The sequence below is a fragment of the Eublepharis macularius genome, chromosome 9 (genome assembly GCF_028583425.1).
Source record: "Eublepharis macularius isolate TG4126 chromosome 9, MPM_Emac_v1.0, whole genome shotgun sequence".
NCBI classification, from domain to species: Eukaryota; Metazoa; Chordata; class Lepidosauria; order Squamata; family Eublepharidae; genus Eublepharis; species Eublepharis macularius.
In genome coordinates, this window is record NC_072798.1 from 56,514,817 (window position 1) to 56,534,418 (window position 19,602).

Here is a 19,602-nt window from a genome sequence, read left to right on the forward strand (position 1 = left end):
TTTTGGTTCCTGTCCAACTTCTTCATTAAGTTTTGTGCATTGGTGCTATGTGCCCTTTAATTTGTTGGGGCTGTCTCTATTAGGTATGCTGGGCGTTCTCTTTAGGTTACACCCACGTACTAGGGCTTGCAGATGGATGGGAGAAACTACAGCTGTTTTGAAACTGAGAAGAAATGTTTATTTCCTGTCTGCCGGCCAGCAACTTTTATTTGTTATGTAGAATCACATGCTGTAATGGTAAATATGTACACAAAATAATTTCAAGATGTTGTTATATTCTTACTGTTTAATTGAGGCTCACTATGTAAAGCATTGTGTTTTTTGTGTGTTTTCAGGAATTTATGATTTTGGCTGCTGAAGAAGTTTGATTTTGTGCGAAACGGGATAAAGTATAGCCTGGCAAGCCCGTTGCCATTTTCCCGTCGGGAGTAGCCGAGAAACCCCAGTGCTCTCCCTTTGTTTCTGTTCTCCTTACCTAATTCCTGTTGAAAGCAGCCGCCAAGTCAGGGCGCTTTATTTGGGAGTAGCTGAGAAATTTGAGTACTCTCCCTTTGTTGTTTTGTCCTCGCTTAATTGCTGTTGAGAGCAGCCGTGAACATCTGGGCGCTCTTCCTTTGTTTTCTTTGCCCAAGGCTGTTTGTGCCTCTATCACAAATACAATTGAAGCTGTTCTATACGGTCTGTTGACTCGTTTTTCGATGTCTCTTTTTTTTGCTGTTTTGGACCGTTCCCCTCTTTTTTCTCCTCTCTTTCCCTGACTGAGTATCCTTTCACAAACATGCTCAGTTCAGGTTCCACACAGGTTATATTTCTCTCATAAACACTTCAACATATTCAGGCAGCACACAGCTAGCCTGCTTTCTTCTGACTAAAAATTTTCTCTCTACTCGCAGTCTCAAACTGCATTCACTCCACCCACCCTCTCAGTCCTCAACCAATCATATTGTCAGAAACTGTTTTAACCTAAGTAACGCCATATTTAATCGTGTAGTGTTTAGACTTCTTTCCCTCCAGGCAACACCAGCAAGGAGCCGATTCCATGGGAAAGGATCCTGTCTTATCTGCTGTTTCGACCTTGGCCAGCTCAGTGCACCACTGAGAAGTTTTGCTGTATGAACTTGGCGGGGGGGGGGAGGCTGGGCTCCGGGAGTGTGAAATGTAACAACCTTTGCTCTATGATTCATTCCTAGCAATGCTTTGCTCGGCCAGGATCTCTAATCCTGGAATATGCACATCTGGGCTTGAATGCTGTCTTTCACAATAAACCTTTTGAAATCAAAAGACCTCGTCTTCTTGCAGAAGGGAGTGAAACAGACTATCAAGTATGGAATGCCATAGCCTGACTCATATCACTCACTCATCCATCTCCTTCACCCCCCACTCTTCACCTATCTCACCAAGCATTTAAAGATACGTGCACACATTTACTTGGAATCATTACAGATGGCCAGTCCGATCTTGCTTTGGATTCCTTGATCAAGGGTCTTAAGGCTGTGACGGTATGGTTACATCAGAGTCGCCTGAAATTGAATCTCCTGAAGACAGAGGTTCTGTGTCTGGATCATGGGGCAATCGAGCTGGGAACCGGCTCCCAGCTGTTGATCGGGTACAATTGAAACCTTCCCTGATGGTGAGGAGTCTGGGTGTGACCTTGGATGCTACACTTTCAATGGAGGCCCAGGTCATGACTGTTGCCAGGTCTGCCTTTTTTCATCTTCGACAGGGCAGGCAACTGGCGCCCTATCTTTCACCACAGGACCTGGCCACAGTAATCCATGCAACGGTCACCTCCCGGCTAGACTACTGCAACTCACTCTATCCTGGACTGCCCTTGGGTCTGACCCAGAAGTTACAGCTGATCCAGAATGCAGCGGCACGCATCCTTACCGGAACGCCCATCCAAGCACACATTCATCATGTGCTGTGCCAGCTGCACTGGCTTCCAGTGGAGTTCCAGATCTGGTTCAAGGTGTTAACCTTGGTATTTAAAGCCCTTCATGGACTGGGACCTTCATACCTGCCGAACCGCCTCTTCCATTACGTCCCCTGCAGGGTGTTGCGCTCTGCAGACAAGCAACTCCTGGTGGTCCCTGGCCCAAAGGACATCCATCTGGCCTCAACCAGGGCGAGGGCTTTTTCTGCCCTGGCCCTGGCCTGGTGGAATGCTCTCCCGCTGGAGATCTGGGCCCTGTGGGACCTGTTACAGTTTTGCAGGGCTTGTAAAACGGAGATGTTCTGCTGGGCCTTTGGCTGAGTGCCAGCGAGTGTCCTTCTTCTTCCATCTAAGACCACCATTTCTTCCGGAGCTGCCCTCAGCCATCTGCCATGCCTGTATACGGACTCCCAATATTTGTTTAAATAGCCTGCTCCTGGACCATTTTAATTATTTTTTATAAAAAATTATTGATTTTATGGTTGTTGTGGGTTTTCCGGGCTGTATTGCCGTGGTCTTGGTATTGTAGTTCCTGACGTCTCACTGAGAGATCTCTGTCTTTTGGTGCTACACCTCTGAAGATGCCAGCCACAGCTGCTGGCGAAACGTCAGGAACTACAATACCAAGACCACGGCAATACAGCCCGGAAAACCCACAACAACCATCGTTCTCCGGCCGTGAAAGCCTTCGACAATATATTGATTTTATGTTTCTGTGATTTTAATGTATTTTTTAATGTTGTTAGCCACCCTTAACCCATCTGTGGGGAGGGCAGGGTATACATCAAATAAATAAATAAATAAAAAAGTTACGGTGAGCTTTTGAGCTGCTTGATGTCTGTGGACAGGACCATTTAGGGGGTGCTCAATAGGTTTTCTCAGTTGCATTTTTTTCAAGAAAGTAATCTGTTTAAAACTATGCCCCTCTTGAGGTCTGTGCCCAAGGCGGCTGCCTAATTGGTCTAATGGTAGCATTGGCCCTGTCTATAGTTATGGCAAACAGAAATGGGGAAAGGGGACAGCCTTGTCTAGTTCCCCTTGCTATATGTATATCTATTGAATGTACATTGTTAGTCCTAACTGTAGCTTTTGGAGAAAGATAAAGAGCATTAATGGCATTTTAGAATTGGTCACCAAAACCCATTTTTTGAAGTAAAAGTTTTAGATATGGTATTTCCACTTAATCAAACGCCTTCTCTATATCAAAGGCCAGAAGTAATGCAGGGGTTTTGTATGCTTCACAGAAATTAATTATAGTTAAAGTGTTACGTGTATTGTCTGGTCAAGGTGAATGTAGTTGGTTATTTAAATTTAGACAATGTTTTGGCAAATATGCTTGTAAAGATCTTTTGGTCTTGATTCAGGAAGGGTATTGGTTGAGAAGATTTAGTATTTGTAATATGGTTGTCCTTTTTTGGAGTAACTACTATTTCAGCCTCTGACCAAGATAGAGGGATGCTACCTCCTAACATAACAGAGTTGCATGTGGCAGTTAGTGGAGTTGAAAGTAGGTGAATGTATTTTTTTGTAAAAATTTGGCAGGGAATCCATCCCTGTCTGAAGCTTTGTTATTTTTTTCAAGGATTTGATAGTGACTGTAACATCTTCTGTTGTGACTGGTTGGTCCAGATATTGTTTATGTTCTTGTGAGGTTTTTTTCCAAATTTCCTGTGATGATAAATAATTTAAAATATGATTAGTGTCAGGATTGTCTGATGTACAAATGGTTTGGTAGTATTCAGCAAATACATCGGCTAATTTTACAGAATTAGTTTGAGTTTTTCCTCGGTGCCTTTAATAGCTTGTATAGAATGTGAGGAGGTTTTTTCCTCTAATTTTCATGCAAGCAAGTTTATAGATTGGGTGGCCTTTTTTGTGTTCATCTTCTAGTTTTCTTATTCTAGATATCATTTCATTTCTAATGTTTTCTTTTTGCTCTTCATGACAGGAGGCAACGGAGATTAATTTCCCTCTAAGTACCACTTCCATAGCATCCTACACGTGGATTTGAGGAATGCCACATAGTTTGTTTCTATTGTTTAATTTCTAAAGAGACTTCAGAAGAAATTTATTTGTTAAATAAAAGTGATTTATTTAGTTTCCAATTTGTTTGATGTCATTTATTCTCAGTGTACATTCTGTCCAAGCATAGACTGTCCACAACTTGTCACCCATCCTTGATGTAAGAGTTTGACTAATTAATTTAGGAGATAAGAATGTCATTTAAATATGTAATTTAGAAGATAAGAATATGTAATTAATCCTTGTGTATATATTGTGGATAGAAGTATGTATAGTCTGTTACCAGTGGGTTTTGAAGATGTCACTAGATCAATAGATAAACCTAAGAGCCATTAATTGATCTTAGCAGCTTAGTAACTGTATTGTTAATTTTAATTGCTTTGACACGATAGGCAGTAAAATTTAAAAGGTCATTCAGAGAGGAGTGATACAAATGTTTACTGCTGACACATCGATTTACCCATTTTGAACGAAAGCAGAATTGAAAGCCAAGAGAATCAAGCACACTCTGCATGAAGACAGCTCGTCAGGTTGTTTTGATCTACAAGCAGCTCTCCACACTGAAAGCAGTGAAAGCAGCTTTCTCAGTAATCATGCTTTGCGGTATTATCCAATACAATTTTTAAAGTTTGTATATGTACACTCACACATTATGCAATGCATTTATATTTGGTATCACTTTCATATTTATCAAAATACTTAATTTCACATGTCAAGGGATGGTGGCATGGAAATATAAATAATAATAATAACCGTGCTTATATACCGCTCTTCTACACATATTAGTGCCTCACCCAGAGCAGTGAACAAGTTAGTGTTATTCTTATCCCCACAATGGAGCTGGGGCTGAGAGGAGTGGCTGTCCCAAGGCCACCTACTGAACTCATGTCAGTAGTGGGATTCAAACCAGTAGACTGCTGATTATGGTTTAGAACACATACTTAGTGAAACATATGCATTCTAAATAACACTGTATGAACATCACTGTAGTTCTTTTTCTAGTATGGTGTATAACTGGTGCTTCTTTATCTTTGACAGCCAATTAAAAATAGTGAACAGTATCAGATACATGTTCTGTAATTGTTAGCAGAGACCAAGGATGATCTAGTCATGTAACTTTTCTTGTCACTTTTACTATCCATATCTCTTATCTTACAGCTGGGCATAGTGGTACTTTTGGCTAGGTAAAATGTCACATGATTGGAAATAGTAAAAAAGAATTAAATTATGATTGGTTTGATATTTATCTTTGTTATCATATGAAAAGATCTTAGATTTCTGCATAAGATAATATATAAAAATGGTAATCCAAATAGCAGATCAGGGTTTTGGCCAAAAGAAATCTCATGAAGATTTAGGCAGGAAACTTACCCTTGTAATATGTGCTACGGTAACTTGAATGCATTTCATCGTTAATCTGACTGAGTTAGATTTCATTAAGAAATGTTAGGAAACTTAATTCTTGTTGCGTTCATCTGTTCTATTTTTCTATGTTTTATTTAAATAAACATTTATATTTTGATACCTCACGTAATGAAAACGACTAGCGTTTGTTAATGAAAGAAGCCATTAAACTCTTAGGAGGAGTCTGTCTCCTGGTTGGGAGAGTGCAACAAAAACATACATCCCGTTTATTTTGTACTGAAAAGCAGTTTCTCTAAAACAGAGAAACATGTTTTCAGTTCTCACTTGAAGTTTTCAAGCTGCTCAGGATTTAAGATAAAACCTTCAACCCATCTCTACCGAGTGTTTAATACTTTTTACTTAATGTTTAAAAGTTATGTTTAATATTTATGCCTAATATGATTATAAAAGCAATACTGTTTGAATTGTCTATAAACTTATTTGAGTTGGATTGTTAGTAAAATTACAGTTTTATGAAATTTTTACCATTTTATAACATTACAACTTTGTACCAAAAAAGTTTTGCATGTAGAAGAGGTTGCCAAAAATAAAATTGCCCATGCCCATGCCCAGGACGAGGACGAGGACGAGGACAGCCGGGCCCCCGGGGGTCGCGGCTGCGCCGCTCCCCCCGACGCCCCCCGCCTCCGCCATCAGTTATCAAACTCAGTTCAAAGTCTTGACTGTGAGATGGCCTTGGCCTGGCATATTGGTAGGACAACCTCTTCCTCTATGTTCCACCACAGCAGCTTTGCTCACCTGATCAGGGCTGTCTTCAGATACCGTCGAGGAGGGAGGGAGAAAGCTGCCATTTGTCTACTGAATGTAAAGCCTTTGTCCTTCACATATGTGAGAAGCTGTTCTCTTCCACATATGTGACAGGGGGAGGTAAACCCCCCCCCACCAATCCTTGCCTTTTGAGTGCTGACATCTACAATGGATGCCCTGGCTCCATTTTTTGGGGTTCACCAACCCACACTTTACAAACCAGTGGGTGAAGAAGACATCATTTGTGCATGTTATCTACCTACCTCTTTGTGGCTGCATGGCAGACAGATGTTTGGGATATAAACTTCCCTGTGTCCCAAATACCTGGTTCCAGGTCACAGCGTTAGCAAATATGAATGCTGTGCTGTCACAGGATGGCATTGTCAATGATATCAAAAGGCACTAAGAAGTACAGGAAAACAAACAAGGATGCAGTTTCCAAATAAGAGGATCAGTGTAGGGCATTCATCAGGGCAACAAATGATCTTAGTCTGCCATGATGAGGGCAACAATCAGACTGAAATGGATCATCTTTATCACGTGGCAACGGGGGTGGACAGGGTTGCCAAAGAAGCCATGGAAAATGGTTCTTCACCATTGGTCCCATCCCTCTTCCATCAACACTGCCTCATCTGGAGGAGATCCAACAGATAATGGGCTAATATGCAAGTACAAGCAGGAGGCAGCACCACAGTGAAGCCAAGGACTATTGCTGCCTGTCTCCCTCGGCTCGTCTTTGCCTCACTTGCCTCATCATTGGTCATCTGTGGCTGGTGTCTCTGATCAAGAGGGATCACTGATGGGGCAACTGAGGCAAAGGCAAGCCAAGTGAGGAGGATAGGCAGCATCTGCAGCACCAGGCTTTTCTCCACCACTAGACCACTGGCTGATTCTTGCCTAGCCAGCCTTATTGGCCCTCCTGGCTGCCTGGGCACTGACGTGTGTGTGTGTTGTGTGCAGACAAGTGGTACCCCAGACCACCATCCTATAGGAAATTTTCTCCTAGAGGCCATAATGGCAAACCTGATCTTGCTTAGAAGCCCTTTATCTGTTACATTCTAGAGTATGATATTTGCTGCTTCACCATCCTCAGCCTCCCCAGTCTTACAGTTGCTGACTCCTGCTTGTGCCAGCAGATTTAGGGGTAATATCAGAGGATGGTGTGGTTTAGGAAGGAAAGGAACCTCGGTGGCATATAATGTCATAGAGTCCTCCCTCCAAAGCAGTTATTCCAGGGGAGTTGATCTCTCTTATCTGGAGATCAGCTGTAATTCCAGGAGAACTCCAGGCTCTATCTGGAGGTTGCAACCTTACCCAGTCTCCTTCTCTTCAAATCAGCTCTGCTGTTCCCTCCTGTATGCTTGAGCCGTCTCTCCAAGCACCTGCTGACGCTTTAGTCAAAACCCTCTTCAGATACCAATACTTCATGCAGCTTTCCAACCAAGCTGTCACGAATTTTTGCATCACTGATTTTGTTCACATTAATCCACTGTTCACTGTACAAACACACACACCCTTCGCATCATTTTTGCACTCACCTTCATTTTGACCCTCTAACTGAATTGGTCTATGGGAAGCAATCCTTAAAGTGGATTCCTTTTTTTGGTTTATTATATATATTAATCGGACATCTCTTAATTTTTTTTCAAATAAATAAACAAACAAATAACTGAAAAAATAGGACATATTTTTTTATTGTTACTTGGAGCATCCAGCCAGGTAACTCCTCTTCACCTGAGGCTAAGTCCCAGGCTACCAACAGATAATTGTTGGGGTGGAGGGAAGCGAAAAACATGGTCTGGGTGTGCTTTCAGTCCCGAGTCTGCAGAAAACTGCAGTCTGTTTTGTGTTGTTCCGTGAGCATATTGGCATAAAAAGGGTTAATTGAAGGGTGCCAGTCCAGAGTTTTCATTTCTAAAATATTGTTCTGGAGTGTCTCTAACACATCCCACTGTTTTTTGTGGCACTGGTGTTTCTTTAGTGCCCGTTCCGGGCTGTTTTGTGCTGTTCCGGGAGCTTTTTGGCATGTAACGGGTTAATAAAAGCGGGGCAGTCCAGAGTTTTCATTTCTAAAATATTGTTCTGGAGTGTCTCTAACACATCCCACTGTTTTTTTGTGGCACTGGCGTTTCTTTAGTGCCCGTTCCGGGCTGTTTTGTGTTGTTGCCGGAACTTTTTGGCATGGAACGGGTTAATAAAAGCGGGGCAGTCCAGAGTTTTCATTTCTCATAGAATCATAGAATCATAGAGTTGAAAGGGGCCATACAGACCATCTAGTCCAACCCCCTGCCCAGTGCAGGATCAGCCTAAAGCATCTCTGACAAGTATTCATCCAGCCTCTTCTTGAAAACTGCCAGTGAGGGGGAGCTCACCACCTCCCTAGGCAGCTGATTCCACTTTTGAACTACTCTGACGGTGAAAAAGTTTTTCCTAATATCCAGTCGGTACATTTGTAGTTTTAGCCCATTGCTTCGCGTCCTACCCTCTGCTGCCAACTGGAACAGCTCCCTGCCCTCCTCCAAATGACAGCCTTTCAAATATTTAAAGAGAGCAGTCATGTCCCCCCTCAACCTCCTTTTCTCCAAACTAAACATTCCCAAGGCCCTCAGCCTTTCCTCTTAGGGCTCAGTCTCCGGACCCCTGATCATCCTCATCGCTCTCCTCTGCACCCCCTCGATTTTGTCCACATCCTTTTTGAAGTGAGGCCTCCAGAACTGCACACAGTACTCCAGGTGCAGCCTGACCAAGGCAGTATAGAGAGGGGCTATGACCTCCTGCGATTTCGATGCTATGGCCCCTTTGATACAACCCAGGATTGAATTAGCCTTTTTTGCCACCGCATCACACTGACTGCTCATATTCAGTTTACAGTCCACTCTTACCCCAAGATCCCTTTCACATATACTACTGCCCAGAAGTGTATCCCCCATCCAGTATTTGTGCTTCTCATTTTTGTGGCCCAGATGTAATACTGTGCACTTGTCTTTGTTGAATTGCATCCTATTCACAGCTGCCCACTTCTCCAGAGTATTCAGGTCTTGTTGAATTTTAATTCTATCTTCTTGGGTGTTTGCTACCCCTCCCACTTTGGTGTCATCAGCAAATTTAATAAGCAGCCCTTCCACTCCTTCATCCAGATCATTGATAAAAATATTGAAAAGTACCGGGTCCAAAACCGAGCCCTGCGGCACCCCACTCGACACCTCCCTCCAATCTGATGAAACGCCGTTGACCACCACTCTTTGAGTGCGGTCCTCCAACCAGTTCCCTATCCACCGAACTGTCCTATAGTCTACTCCACAGTCTTCCAGTTTGCCCATCAGAATGTCATGGGGGACCTTATCAAAAGCTTTACTGAAATCCAGATAAATCACATCAACAGAGTTCCCCCGATCCAGCAAGCTGGTCACTCGATCAAAGAAGGAAACCAGGTTGGTCTGGCAGGATCTGTTAGGAACAAAACCATGCTGACTTCCCCGGATCACTGAGCGGTCCTTCAGATGCTTACAGATTGATCCCTTTAAAATCTGTTCTAATATCTTCCCAGCAACAGAAGTCAGACTGACTGGCCTGTAGTTTCCCGGGTCATCCTTCCTCCCTTTCTTAAAGATTGGGATAACATTCGCTCTTCTCCAATCTTGTGGCGCATCCCCAGTCCTCCAGGAGGCCTTGAAGATAATGGACAGGCCTTGAAGATGATGTTCTGGAGTGTCTCTAACACATGCCACTGTTTTTTGTGGCACTGGTGTTTCTTTAGTGCCCGTTCCGGGCTGTTTTGTGCTGTTCCGGGAGCTTTTTGGCATGGAATGGGTTAATTAAAGGGTGCCAGTCCAGAGTTTTCATTTCTAAAATATTGTTCTGGAGTGTCTCTAACACATCCCCCTCTTTTTTGTGGCACTGGCCTATCTTTAGTGCCCGTTCCAGGCTGTTTAGTGCCGTTCCGGGCTTTTTAGCATGGAACGGGTTAATTGAAGGGTGCCAGTCCAGAGTTTTCATTTCTAAAATATTGTTCTGGAATGGCTCTAACACATCCCCCTCTTTTTTGTGGCACTGGCCTTTCTTTAGTGCCCGTTCCGGGCTGTTTTGTGCTGTTCCGGGAGCTTTTTGGCATGGAACGGGTTAATAAAAGCGGGGCAGTCCAGAGTTTTCATTTCTAAAATATTGTTCTGGAGTGTCTCTAACACATCCCACTGTTTTTTGTGGCACTGGCATTTCTTTAGTGCCCGTTCCGGGCTGTTTTGTGCTGTTCCGGGAGCTTTTGTCATGGAAAGGGTTAATTGAAGGGTGCCAGTCCAGAGTTTTCATTTCTAAAATATTGCTCTGGAGTGTCTCTAACACATCCCACTGTTTTTTGTGGCACTGGCATTTCGTTAGTGCCCGTTCCGGGCTGTTTTGTGCTGTTCCGGGAGCTTTTTGGCATGGAACGGGTTAATAAAAGCGGGACAGTCCGGAGTTTTCATTTCTAAAATACTGTTCTGGAGTGTCTCTAACACATCCCACTGTTTTTTGTGGCACTGGCATTTCTTTAGTGGCCATTCTGGGCTGTTTTGTGCTGTTCCGGGAGCTTTTTGGCATGGAATGGGTTAATTAAAGGGTGCCAGTCCAGAGTTTTCATTTCTAAAATATTGCTCTGGAGTGTCTCTAACACATCCCCCTCTTTTTTGTGGCACTGGCATTTCTTTTGTGCCCGTTCCGGCCTGTTCCGTCTCGTTCCGGCTGTTACCCTGTCCCGCCCACTTCGAAGCTCTTGCTGCCTGCGCTGCCCCAGGCCGAGAACGCGCGTCGCTCCAAATCCATGCGCAGATTCTCCCCTTGTTGAACTCCGAGCGGGCACCGCGCGACTGCGAAGGGGGCGCAGCACAGGGCGGAAGAGGAAATGCCTGCCCCGCCTGCCCTGCCCTTTCTAGAGCCTGTTGGTTTTTTCCCCCCACAACGGGCTTTGTTGCTAGTCCTACTTTATAATTCCCTTAGCAGGTTTCCGATGCACCAGTAAGTGCACCAGGCAGGCCGCTTCTGGAGGGTGCCGCTCGATGCCGCAGGTTTCTCAGCCCATTCGGAGGGCGGTGGCAGCGGCATGGGAAGGGCGGCGCGTCGGCAAGCCCTGGGGGAGCAACGGCGGGAGAGAAGCCCGCCACCCTCTGATCCATGCTGGAGCCAAGCCGCACCGCTTTTGGAAGGGACGGGGTGACAGGGCGAGGGCGAAGTGCTCGCTGCCGCGTCAGCCCTGCCGGAGCCAGGTGTGCCACTCTGCAAAGATCCGGGGCTTTGCACAGCAGCAGCACTCCGCTCAGCCCTTGCACCACAGCGGTGCCCCTCTCAGCTCTTCCCGCGGTGGCGCAGGAAGGGCAGCAAGGGCGGCGTGTCAGAAAGCCTCAGGGGAGCCGTGGCAGGAGAGAAGCCTGCTGCCCTCTGACCCCTGCCAGAACCGCGCCGCGCTGCTTTCGGCAGGGACAGGACGAGGGCAAAGCACCCACTGCCATGTCAGCCCTGCCGGAGCCGGACACGCCACTCTGCAAAGACCCGGGGCCTTGCATGGCTGCGGTGCTCCTCTTGTGGTGTCTTGACCCGGGTTCGAGGAGAGCAGTGCACACGGTTCCTGGGGCCTCGCAGGGCAGCAGTTTTCCACTCTCCTTGGGACCGGGGAAAGGCGGCGTGAGTGGAGTGCCACCGCCCTGCAAAGCCTCTGGAGCCAAGGCACTCCGCTCTCCGATCCAAACCCCCATTGCCTCCCTCCCTGCCTTTCCTTTCCACACCCCACCTGCCTCTGACCCCTCCCAAAAACCCCATTGCCTCCCTACCTGCCTTTCCCCTCCACACCTCACCTGGCTCTTAGCCCTCCCCAAAACCCCATTGCCTACCTACCTGCCTTTCCCCTCCACAGCCCACCTGGCTCTCAGCCCTCCCCAAAACCCCATTGCCTCCCTAACTGCCATTACTCTCCCCACCCCCACCTGCCTCTGACCCCTTCCCAAACACCCATTGCCTCCCTCCATGCATTTCCTTTCCACACCCCACCTGCCTCTGACCCCTTCCCAAACACCCATTGCCTCCCTACCTGCCTTTCCTCTCCACACCCCAACTGACTCTCAGACCTCCCCAAAACCTCGTTGCCTCCCTACCTGTCATTCCTCTCCACACCCCTCCTGCCTCTCAGCCCTCCCCAAACCTCCATTGCCTCCATACCTGCCATCCCTCCCCAGACCCCTCCTGCTTCTCACCTCTCCCCAGACCCACCATGCCCCCCACCTGCCAGCCCTTTCTAACCACAACTTCCCACCAGCCCTCCGCAGTCCCAGCTTTCTAGAGCCCATTGTATTTATTTGCACAACGGGCTCTGTTTCTAGTATAAAATAACAAAACTTCACCCCCTACCCACCACTCATTGAAAAGGCAATATAATGTTGATAACAAAAACTATTGAACTCAAATTAATAAGAAAGCAATTTTCATACCAAATGCTAAATCAAAAAACATGATATATGTACAGCCTCTGAGAGACCCTGTGGAAAGTGAACTCATTTGGGCCTGTTGAACAAAAGTGCAAAATCAAGGGCCTGTCTTTATTGGGAGCAAGAGAAAATGTCCCCCCCCCCGAACCTCAATACTGCTGGGTAGCACAAACTGCTAGTGACACATTAAATTGGTTTTTTTAAAAGTTTGGATTGTTTCCCCCCCTTCCCCACTTATACGGCTTGCAAGGAAATGGGGAAAAAAACAATTTCTTGACTCTGGAATGCTTTCCATTTTGTTGCTCAGTTGTTTCTTACTGGAATTAGTTCCTTTATGAGGAGTAGGGGCTGAATGAGTTAACTTTTTTGTGCAGATTTTGATAGGTCAGTGGAGGTAATGTTGAGTTTATACAGTAAAGCTTGTCCTGATATGAGTACCATACGGCAAATATTTTCAAGTTTAAAGAAATAGCATTAGCAAGGAGCCAAGACATAATTTATCGCACCCACGGGCCGTCATTCCAGTCAGGGGCCTGTTATTCCAGTCCCAGAGCCCTTCTGGCACACCCAGGGTCCGTCATTCCAGCATAGAGCCTGTCATTCCAGTCCCAGAGCCCTTCTGTCACACCCAGGGCCCTTCATTCCAGTCAGGGGCCTGTCATTCCAGTCCCAGAGCCCTTCTGGCCCACCCAGGGGCCGTCATTCCAGTCAGGGGCCTGTCATTCCAGTCCCCGAGCCCTTCTGGCACACCCAGGGCCCGTCATTCCAGGCAGGGGCCTGTCATTCCAGTCCCCGAGCCCTTCTGGCACACCCAGGGGCCTTTATTCCAGTCAGAGGCCTGTCATTCCAGTCCCAGAGCCCTTCTGGCACACCCAAGGCCCTTCATTCCAGTCAGGGGCCTGTCATTCCAGTCCCAGAGCCCTTCTGGCACACCCAGGGGCCGTCATTCCAGCATGGGGCCTGTCATTCCAGTCCCAGAGCCCTTCTGGCACACCCAGGGGCCGTCATTCCAGCATGGGGCCTATCAATCCAGTCCCCAAGCCCTTCTGGCACACCCAGGTGTCGTCATTCCAGTCTGGGGCCTGTCATTCCAGTCCCAGAGCCATTCTGGCACACCGAGGGCCCGTCATTCCAGTCAGGGGCCTGTCATTCCAGTCCCCGAGCCCTTCTGGCACACCCAGGGCCCGTCATTCCAGTCAGGGGCCTGTCATTCCAGTCCCCGAGCCCTTCTGGAAAACCCAGGGGCTGTCATTCCAGCATGGGGCCTGTCAATCCAGTCCCCGAGCCCTTCTGGCACACCCAGGGGCCATCATTCCAGTCAAGGGCCTGTCATTCCAGTCCCCGAGCCCTTCTGTCACACCCAGGGGCCGTCAGTCCAGTCATGGGCCTGTCATTCCAGTCTCAGCGCCCTTCTGTCACACCCAGGGCCCTTCATTCCAGTCAGGGGCCTTTCATTCCAGTCTCAGCGCCCTTCTCACACACCCAGGGGCCTTTATTCCAGTCAGGGGCCTGTCATTCCAGTCCCAGAGCCCTTCTGGCACACCGAGGGCCCGCCATTCCAGTCAGGGGCCTGTCATTCCAGTCCACGAGCCCTTCTGGCACACCCAGGGCCCGTCATTCCAGTCAGGGGCCTGTCATTCCAGTCCCCAAGCCCTTCTGGCACACCCAGGGGCCGTCATTCCAGCATGGGGCCTGTCAATCCAGTCCCCGAGTCCTTCTGGCACACCCAGGGGCCATATTTCCAGTCAGGGGCCTGTCATTCCAGTCCCAGAGCCCTTCTGGCACACCCAGGGTCCGTCATTCCAGCATAGAGCCTGTCATTCCAGTCCCAGAGCCCTTCTGTCACACCCAGGGCCCTTCATTCCAGTCAGGGGCCTGTCATTCCAGTCCCAGAGCCCTTCTGGCACACCCAGGGGCCGTCATTCCAGTCAGGGGCCTGTCATTCCAGTCCCCGAGCCCTTCTGTCACACCCAGCGCCCGTCATTCCAGGCAGGGGCCTGTCATTCCAGTCCCCGAGCCCTTCTGGCACACCCAGGGCCCGTCATTCCAGGCAGGGGCCTGTAATTCCAGTCCCCGCGCCCTTCTGGCACACCCAGGGGCCGTCATTCCAGGCAGGGGCCTGTCATTCCAGTCCCCGAGCCCTTCTGGCACACCCAGGGCCGTCATTCCAGCATGGGGCCTGTCAATCCAGTCCATGAGCCCTTCTGGCACACCCAGGCGCCGTCATTACAGTCAGGGGCCTGTCATTCCAGTCCCCGAGCATTTCAGGCACACCGAGGGCCCGTCATTCCAGTCAGGGGCCTGTCATTCCAGTCCCAGAGCCCTTCTGGCACACCCAGGGCCCTTCATTCCAGTCAGGGGCCTGTCATTCCAGTCCCAGAGCCCTTCTGGCACACCCAGGGCCCTTCATTCCAGTCAGGGGCCTGTCATTCCAGTCCCAGAGCCCTTCTGGCACACCCAGGGGCCGTCATTCCAGCATGGGGCCTATCAATCCAGTCTCCAAGCCCTTCTGGCACACCCAGGTGTCGTCATTCCAGTCTGGGGCCTGTCATTCCAGTCTCAGCGCCCTTCTCACACACCCAGGGGCCTTTATTCCAGTCAGGGGCCTGTCATTCCAGTCCCAGAGCCCTTCTGGCACACCCAGGGCCCTTCATTCCAGTCAGGGGCCTGTCATTCCAGTCCCACAGCCCTTCTGGCACACCCAGGGGCCGTCATTCCATCATGGGGCCTGTCAATCCAGTCCACGAGCCCTTCTGGCACACCCAGGCACCGTCATTACAGTCAGGGGCCTGTCATTCCAGTCCCCGAGCCCTTCTGGCACACCGAGGGCCCGTCATTCCAGTCAGGGGCCTGTCATTCCAGTCCCAGAGCCCTTCTTGCACACCCAGTGGCCATCATTCCAGTCATGGGCCTGTCATTCCAGTCCCCAAGCCCTTCTCTCACACCCAGGGCCCTTCATTCCAGTCAGGGGCCTGTCATTCCAGTCCCAGAGCCCTTCTGGCACACCCAGGGCCGTTCATTCCAGTCAGGGGCCTGTCATTCCAGTCCCAGAGCCCTTCTGGCATACCCAGGGGCCGTCATTCCAGCATGGGGCCTATCAATCCAGTCCCCAAGCCCTTCTGGCACACCCAGGTGTCGTCATTCCAATCTGGGGCCTGTCATTCCAGTCTCAGCGCCCTTCTCACACACCCAGGGGCCTTTATTCCAGTCAGGGGCCTGTCATTCCAGTCCCAGAGCCCTTCTGGCACACCCAGGGCCCTTCATTCCAGTCAGGGGCCTGTCATTCCAGTCCCAGAGCCCTTCTGTCACACCCAGGGGCCGTCATTCCAGCATGGGGCCTATCAATCCAGTCCCCAAGCCCTTCTGGCACACCCAGGGCCCGTCATTCCTGTCAGGGGCCTGTCATTCCAGTCCCTGAGCCCTTCTGTCACACCTAGGGGCCGTCATTCCAGCTCAGAGCCTGTCGTTCCAGTCCCAGAGCCGTTCTGGCACACCCAGGGGTCGTCATTCCAGCATGGGGCCTGTCATTCCAGTCCCAGAGCCCTTCTGGCACACCCAGGGCCCGTCATTCCAGTCAGGGGCCTGTCATTCCAGTCCCCGAGCCCTTCTGGCACACCCAGGGCCCGTCATTCCTGTCAGGGGCCTGTCATTCCAGTCCCCGAGCCCTTCTGTCACACCTAGGGGCCGTCATTCCAGCTCAGAGCCTGTCGTTCCAGTCCCAGAGCCGTTCTGGCACACCCAGGGGCCGTCATTCCAGCATGGGGCCTGTCAATCCAGTCCCCGAGCCCTTCTGGCACACCCAGGGGCCATCATTCCAGTCAGGGGCCTGTCATTCCAGTCCCCGAGCCCTTCTGTCACACCCAGAGGCCGTCATTCCAGTCATGGGCCTGTCATTCCAGTCTCAGCGCCCTTTTGTCACACCCAGTGCCCGTCATTCCAGTCAGGGGCCTTTCATTCCAGTCTCAGCGCCCTTCTCACACACCCAGGGGCCTTTATTCCAGTCAGGGGCCTGTCATTCCAGTCCCAGAGCCCTTCTGGCACACCCAGGGCCCTTCATTCCAGTCAGGGGCCTGTCATTCCAGTCCCAGAGCCCTTCTGTCACACCCAGGGGCCGTCATTCCAGCATGGGGCCTATCAATCCAGTCCCCAAGCCCTTCTGGCACACCCAGGTGTCGTCATTCCAGTCTGGGGCCTGTCATTCCAGTCCCAGAGCCATTCTGGCACACCCAGGGCCCGTCATTCCAGTCAGGGGCCTTTCATTCCAGTCCCCGAGCCCTTCTGGCACATCCAGGGGCCGTCATTCCAGCATGGGGCCTGTCAATCCAGTCCCCAAGCCCTTCTGGCACACCCAGGTGTCGTCATTCCAGTCTGGGGCCTGTCATTCCAGTCCCAGAGCCATTCTGGCACACCCAGGGCCCGTCATTCCAGTCAGGGGCCTTTCATTCCAGTCCCCGAGCCCTTCTGGCACATCCAGGGGCCGTCATTCCAGCATGGGGCCTGTCAATCCAGTCCCCGAGCCCTTCTGGCACACCCAGGGGCCATAATTCCAGTCAGGGGCCTGTCATTCCAGTCCCAGAGCCCTTCTGGCACACCCAGGGGCCGTCATTCCAGCACAGAGCCTGTCGTTCCAGTCCCAGAGCCCTTCTGGCACACCCAGGGGTTGTCATTCCAGCATGGGGCCTGTCATTCCAGTCCCAGAGCCCTTCTGGCACACCCAGTGGCCGTTATTCCAGCATGGGGCCTGTCATTCCAGTCCCCGAGCCCTTCTGTCACACCCAGGGCCCGTCATTCCAGTCAGGGGCCTGTCATTCCAGTCCCCGAGCCCTTCTGTCACACCCAGGGCCCGTCATTCCAGTCAGGGGCCTGTCATTCCAGTCCCAGAGCCCTTCCGGCACCCCCAGAGGCCGTCATTCCAGCATGGGGCCTGTCATTCCAGTCCCCGAGCCCTTCTGTCACACCCAGGGCCCGTCATTCCAGTCAGGGGCCTGTCATTCCAGTCCCAGAGCCCATCTGTCACACCCAGGGGTCGTCATTCCAGTCAGGGGCCTGTCATTCCAGTCCCAGAGCCCTTCTGGCCCACCCAGGGCCCGTCATTCCTGTCAGGGGCCTGTCATTCCAGTCCCTGAGCCCTTCTGGCACACCCAGTGGCCGTTATTCCAGCATGGGGCCTGTCATTCCAGTCCCCGAGCCCTTCTGTCACACCCAGGGCCCGTCATTCCAGTCAGGGGCCTGTCATTCCAGTCCCCGAGCCCTTCTGTCACACCCAGGGCCCGTCATTCCAGTCAGGGGCCTGTCATTCCAGTCCCAGAGCCCATCTGTCACACCCAGGGGTCGTCATTCCAGTCAGGGGCCTGTCATTCCAGTCCCAGAGCCCTTCTGGCCCACCCAGGGCCCGTCATTCCTGTCAGGGGCCTGTCATTCCAGTCCCTGAGCCCTTCTGGCACACCCAGTGGCCGTTATTCCAGCATGGGGCCTGTCATTCCAGTCCCCGAGCCCTTCTGTCACACCCAGGGCCCGTCATTCCAGTCAGGGGCCTGTCATTCCAGTCCCCGAGCCCTTCTGTCACACCCAGGGCCCGTCATTCCAGTCAGGGGCCTGTCATTCCAGTCCCAGAGCCCTTCCAGCACCCCCAGAGGCCGTCATTCCAGCATGGGGCCTGTCATTCCAGTCCCCGAGCCCTTCTGTCACACCCAGGGCCCGTCATTCCAGTCAGGGGCCTGTCATTCCAGTCCCAGAGCCCATCTGTCACACCCAGGGGTCGTCATTCCAGTCAGGGGCCTGTCATTCCAGTCCCAGAGCCCTTCTGGCCCACCCAGGGCCCGTCATTCCTGTCAGGGGCCTGTCATTCCAGTCCCTGAGCCCTTCTGTCACACCTAGGGGCCGTCATTCCAGCTCAGAGCCTGTCGTTCCAGTCCCAGAGCCGTTCTGGCACACCCAGGGGTCGTCATTCCAGCATGGGGCCTGTCATTCCAGTCCCAGAGCCCTTCTGGCACACCCAGGGCCCGTCATTCCAGTCAGGGGCCTGTCATTCCAGTCCCCGAGCCCTTCTGGCACACCCAGGGGCCGTCATTCCAGTCTGGGGCCTGTCATTCCAGTCCCAGACCCCTTCTGGTACACCCAGGGGCCGTTATTCCAGTCTGGGGCCTGTCATTCCAGTCTCAGAGCCCTTCTGGCACACCCAGGGGCCGTTATTCCAGTCAGGGGCCTGTCATTCCAGTCCCCGAGCCCTTCTGGCACATCCAGGGGCCGTTATTCCAGTCAGGGGCCTGTCATTCCAGTCCCTGAGCCCTTGTCACACCCAGGGCCTGTCATTCTAGTCAGGGGCCTGTCATTCCAGTCCCAGAGCCCTTCTGGCACACCCAGGGGCCGTCATTCCAGCATGGGACCTGTCAATCCAGTCCCAGAACAGGTTATCTGAGCCCAGACACTTTCCTTCAAAATCCATTCCACGTTTTCTTTGCACCTCTTTTTTTGCTCTAATGTGTTTCAATGGAGCCCATGCAAGTCAGTGGGCATTCCAGTTTCCCATTATTTCCTATGGGCATTCGAGCCTCTCCCATTATTTCCAATGGGCAATCCTGTCATTCGTTTTAGTACATCCCTGCAAAGCAGCCATTTTTTCCACGGGAACTTATCTCATTAGTCTGGAAATTGCTTGGAATTCTAGGAGCGCTCCAGGCACCACCTGGAGGTTGGGAACATGAAAAGTCTTCACCTGTAGAAGCCGTTTTCACTGGGGCACCCAAGTTAGATTTATTCCAATAAGGTAATAAGGTTGACAAATATCGCTAGAAGCCCTACACTTGGACTAAAGTAGTGAAATTTTACACTTGATACTTTAAGATAGTGGTCAGCCTTCTCAGACCCTGGGCCTACCTTTAACTCATAGAAAACAGAATCCAGGTTGCAACAAGATGGTGGGTCGCAGACCAAAGAAGCTGGGGACAGGAAACAAGCCCAGTTTTTAGGACATTTATAGTAATAACGGACAAACCAATGGTGCTAAGGAAGAGTCCTCTCCACCAC